Genomic DNA, 6,000 nt, shown 5'->3' with positions numbered 1-6,000 from the left:
AAATGTGTTAAAAATACTAGCATGCTAAAGTTAGCATACATCAAGTACCAAAATGACAGGTGTATACTTGTAAAATTTGCTCAAAAAGCTAACAGGTAGCTATTGTCAAGTCACAAAACATTTGACGTTGAGGTGTATATCTGCAAAATGTCTTAAAAATGTTAGCATGCTAAAGTTAGCATACATCAAGTACCAAAATGACAGGTGTATACCTGTAAAATTTGCTCAAAAAGCTAACCTACTAATGCGAACAGGTAGCATTTGTCAAGTCACAAAACATTTGACGCTGAGGTGCATGTCTGCTAAATTTCTTAAAAATGTTAGCATGCTAAAGTTAGCATACATTAGGTACCAAAATGACACAGGTGTATACCTGTAAAATTTGCTCAAAAAGCTAACAGGTAGCATTTGTCAAGTCACAAAACATTTGACATTGAGGTGTATATCTGCAAAATTTCTTTAAAGTACTAGCATGCTAAAGTTAGCATACATCAAGTATAAAAATTACAGGTGTATACCTGTAAAATTTGCTCAAAAAGCTAACCTACTAATGCTAAGAGGTAGCATTTGTCAAATCACAAAACATTTGACGTTGAGGTGTACATCTGCAAAATTTCTTAAAAATACTAGCATGCTAAAGTTAGCATACATCAAGTACCAAAATGACAGGTGTATACCTGTAAAATTTGCTCAAAAAGCTAAAAGGTAGCATTTGTCAAATCACAAAACATTTGATGCTGAGGTGTATATCTGCAAAATGTGTTAAAAATACTAGCATGCTAAAGTTAGCATACATCAAGTACCAAAATGACACAGGTGTATACTTGTAAAATCTGCTCAAAAAGCTAACAGGTAGCTATTGTCAAGTCACAAAACATTTGACGCTGAGGTGTATATCTGCAAAATGTGTTAAAAATACTAGCATGCTAAAGTTAGCATACATCAAGTACCAAAATGACAGGTGTATACTTGTAAAATTTGCTCAAAAAGCTAACAAGTAGCTATTGTCAAGTCACAAAACATTTGACGTTGAGGTGCATGTCTGCCAAATTTCTTTAAAATGTTAGCATGCTAAAGTTAGCATACATAAAGTATAACAATTACAGTTGTATACCTGTAAACTTTGCTCAGAAAGCTAACCTACTAATGCTAACAGGTAGCATTTGTCAAGTCACAAAACAATTGTCTACCTGCAAAATGTCTTAAAAATACTAGTATGCTAAAGTTAGCATACATCACGTACCAAAATGACACAGGTGTATACCTGTAGAATTTGCCCAAAAAGCTAACAGGTAGCATTTGTCAAATCACAAAACATTTGATGCTGAGGTGTATATCTGCAAAATGTGTTAAAAATACCAGCATGCTAAAGTTAGCATACATCAAGTACCAAAATGACAGGTGTATACCTGTAAAATTTGCTCAAAAAACTAACCTACTAATGCTAACAGGTAGCATTTGTCAAATCACAAAACATTTGATGCTGATGTGTATATCTGCAAAATGTGTTAAAAATAATAGCATGCTAAAGTTAGCATACATCAAGTACCAAAATGACAGGTGTATACCTGTAAAATATGCTCAAAAAGCTAACCTACTAATGCTAACAGGTAGCATTTGTCAAGTCACAAAACATTTGACAGAGGTGTATATCTGCAAAATGTCTTAAAAATACTAGCATGCTAAAGTTAGCATACATTAAGTACCAAAATGACAGGTGTATACCTGTAAAATTTGCTCAACAAGTTAACAGGTAGCATTTCTCAAGTCACAAAACATTTGATGCTGAGGTGTATATCTGCAAAATGTGTTAAAATACTAGCATGCTAAAGTTAGCATACATCAAGTACCAAAATGACACAGGTGTATACCTGTAAAATTTGCTCAAAAAGCTAACAGGTAGCATTTGTCAAGTCACAAAACATTTGACGTTGGTGTATATCTGCAAAATTTCTCTAAAATACTAGCATGCTAAAGTTAGCATACATCAAGTACCAAAATGACACGTGTATACCTGTCAAATGTGCTCAAAAAGCTAACCTACTAATGCATTTGACGCTGAGGTGCATGTCTGCTAAATTTCTTAAAAATGTTAGCATGCTAAAGTTAGCAAACATCAAGTACCAAAATGACATAGGTGTATACCTGTAAAATTTGCTCAAAAAGCTAACAGGTAGCATTTGTCAAGTCACAAAACATTTGATGCTGAGGTGTATATCTTCAAAATGTCTTAAAAATACTAGCATGCTAAAGTTAGCATACATCAAGTACCAAAATGACAGGTGTATATCTGTAAAATTTGCTCAAAAAGCTAACCTACTAATGTGAACAGGTAGCATTTGTCAAGTCACAAAACATTTGACGCTAAGGTGCATGTCTGCCAAATTTCTTAAAAATGTTAGCATGCTAAAGTTAGCATACATCAAGTACCAAAATGACAGGTGTATACCTGTAAAATTTGCTCAAAAAGCTAACAGGTAGCATTTGTCACGTCACAAAACATTTGACGTTGAGGTGTATATCTGCAAAATTTCTTTAAAATACTAGCATGCTAAAGTTAGCATACATCAAGTACCAAAATGACAGGTGTATACCTGTAAAATTTGCTCAGAAAGCTAACAGGTAGCATTTTTCAAGTCACAAAACATTTGATACTGAGGTGTATATCTGCAAAATGTGTTAAAAATACTAGAATGCTAAAGTTAGCATACATCAAGTACCAAAATGACAGGTGTATACCTGTAAAATTTGCTCAAAAAGCTAACCTACCTATGCTAAGAGGTAGCATTTGTCAAATCACAAAACATTTGACGTTGAGGTGTATATCTGCAAAATTTCTTTAAAATGTTAGCATGCTAAAGTTAGCATACATCAAGTACCAAAATGACACAGGTGTATACCTGTAAAATTTGCTCAAAAAGCTAACAGGTAGCATTTGTCAAGTCACAAAACATTTGATGCTGAGGTGTATATCTGCAAAATGTGTTAAAAATACTAGCATGCTAAAGTTAGCATACATCAAGTACCAAAATGACACAGGTGTATACCTGTAAACCTTGCTCAAAAAGCTAACCTACTAATGCTAACAGGTAGCATTTGTCAAGTCACAAAACATTTGACGTTGAGGTGTATATCTGCAAAATGTCTTAAAAATACTAGCATGCTAAAGTTAGCATACATTAAGTACCAAAATGACAGGTGTATACCTGTAAAATTTGCTCAAAACGTTAACAGGTAGCATTTGTCAAGTCACAAAACATTTGACGTTGAGGTGTATATCTGCAAAATTTCTTTAAAATACTAGCATGCTAAAGTTAGCATACATCAAGTACCAAAATGACAGGTGTATACCTGTAAAATTTGCTCAAAAAGCTAACCTACCTATGCTAAGAGGTAGCATTTGTCAAATCACAAAACATTTGACGTTGAGGTGTATATCTGCAAAATTTCTTAAAAATACTAGCATGCTAAAGTTAGCATACATCAAGTACCAAAATGACACAGGTGTATACCTGTAAAATTTGCTCAAAAAGCTAACAGGTAGCATTTGTCAAGTCACAAAACATTTGACGTTGGTGTATATCTGCAAAATTTCTTTAAAATACTAGCATGCTAAAGTTAGCATACATCAAGTATAAAAAGTACAGGTGTATACCTGTAAAATTTGCTCAAAAAGCTAACCTACTAATGCGAACAGGTAGCATTTGTCAAATCACAAAACATTTGACGTTGAGGTGTATATCTGCTAAATGTGTTAAAAATACTAGCATGCTAAAGTTAGCATACATCAAGTACCAAAATAACAGGTGTATACCTGTAAAATTTGCTCAAAAAGCTAACAGGTAGCTATTGTCAAGTCACAAAACATTTGACGTTGAGGTGTATATCTGCAAAAGTTCTTTAAAATACTAGCATGCTAAAGTTAGCATACATCAAGTATAAAAAGTACAGGTGTATACCTGTAAAATTTGCTCAAAAAGCTAACCTACTAATGCTAACAGGTAGCATTTGTCAAGTCACAAAACATTTGACGCTGAGGTGCATGTCTGCCAAATTTCTTAAAAATGTTAGCATGCTAAAGTTAGCATACATCAAGTACCAAAATGACACAGGTGTATACCAGTAAAATTTGCTCAAAAAGCTAACAGGTAGCATTTGTCAAGTCACAAAACATTTGATGCTGAGGTGTATATCTTCAAAATGTCTTAAAAATACTAGCATGCTAAAGTTAGCATACATCAAGTACCAAAATGACAGGTGTATATCTGTAAAATTTGCTCAAAAAGCTAACCTACTAATGTGAACAGGTAGCATTTGTCAAGTCACAAAACATTTGACGCTAAGGTGCATGTCTGCCAAATTTCTTAAAAATGTTAGCATGCTAAAGTTAGCATACATCAAGTACCAAAATGACAGGTGTATACCTGTAAAATTTGCTCAAAAAGCTAACAGGTAGCATTTGTCACGTCACAAAACATTTGACGTTGAGGTGTATATCTGCAAAATTTCTTTAAAATACTAGCATGCTAAAGTTAGCATACATCAAGTACCAAAATGACAGGTGTATACCTGTAAAATTTGCTCAGAAAGCTAACAGGTAGCATTTGTCAAGTCACAAAACATTTGATACTGAGGTGTATATCTGCAAAATGTGTTAAAAAATACTAGAATGCTAAAGTTAGCATACATCAAGTACCAAAATGACAGGTGTATACCTGTAAAATTTGCTCAAAAAGCTAACCTACCTATGCTAAGAGGTAGCATTTGTCAAATCACAAAACATTTGACGTTGAGGTGTATATCTGCAAAATTTCTTTAAAATGTTAGCATGCTAAAGTTAGCATACATCAAGTACCAAAATGACACAGGTGTATACCTGTAAAATTTGCTCAAAAAGCTAACAGGTAGCATTTGTCAAGTCACAAAACATTTGATGCTGAGGTGTATATCTGCAAAATGTGTTAAAAATACTAGCATGCTAAAGTTAGCATACATCAAGTACCAAAATGACACAGGTGTATACCTGTAAACCTTGCTCAAAAAGCTAACCTACTAATGCTAACAGGTAGCATTTGTCAAGTCACAAAACATTTGACGTTGAGGTGTATATCTGCAAAATGTCTTAAAAATACTAGCATGCTAAAGTTAGCATACATTAAGTACCAAAATGACAGGTGTATACCTGTAAAATTTGCTCAAAACGTTAACAGGTAGCATTTGTCAAGTCACAAAACATTTGACGTTGAGGTGTATATCTGCAAAATTTCTTTAAAATACTAGCATGCTAAAGTTAGCATACATCAAGTACCAAAATGACAGGTGTATACCTGTAAAATTTGCTCAAAAAGCTAACCTACCTATGCTAAGAGGTAGCATTTGTCAAATCACAAAACATTTGACGTTGAGGTGTATATCTGCAAAATTTCTTAAAAATACTAGCATGCTAAAGTTAGCATACATCAAGTACCAAAATGACACAGGTGTATACCTGTAAAATTTGCTCAAAAAGCTAACAGGTAGCATTTGTCAAGTCACAAAACATTTGACGTTGGTGTATATCTGCAAAATTTCTTTAAAATACTAGCATGCTAAAGTTAGCATACATCAAGTATAAAAAGTACAGGTGTATACCTGTAAAATTTGCTCAAAAAGCTAACCTACTAATGCGAACAGGTAGCATTTGTCAAATCACAAAACATTTGACGTTGAGGTGTATATCTGCTAAATGTGTTAAAAATACTAGCATGCTAAAGTTAGCATACATCAAGTACCAAAATAACAGGTGTATACCTGTAAAATTTGCTCAAAAAGCTAACAGGTAGCTATTGTCAAGTCACAAAACATTTGACGTTGAGGTGTATATCTGCAAAAGTTCTTTAAAATACTAGCATGCTAAAGTTAGCATACATCAAGTATAAAAAGTACAGGTGTATACCTGTAAAATTTGCTCAAAAAGCTAACCTACTAATGCTAACAGGTAGCATTTGTCAAGTCACAAAA

The sequence above is a fragment of the Nerophis lumbriciformis genome, linkage group LG17, assembly GCF_033978685.3.
Source record: "Nerophis lumbriciformis linkage group LG17, RoL_Nlum_v2.1, whole genome shotgun sequence".
NCBI lineage: Eukaryota > Metazoa > Chordata > Actinopteri > Syngnathiformes > Syngnathidae > Nerophis > Nerophis lumbriciformis.
The sequence above is the reverse complement of the archived record's forward strand: the minus strand, read 5'-3'. Positions refer to the sequence as shown.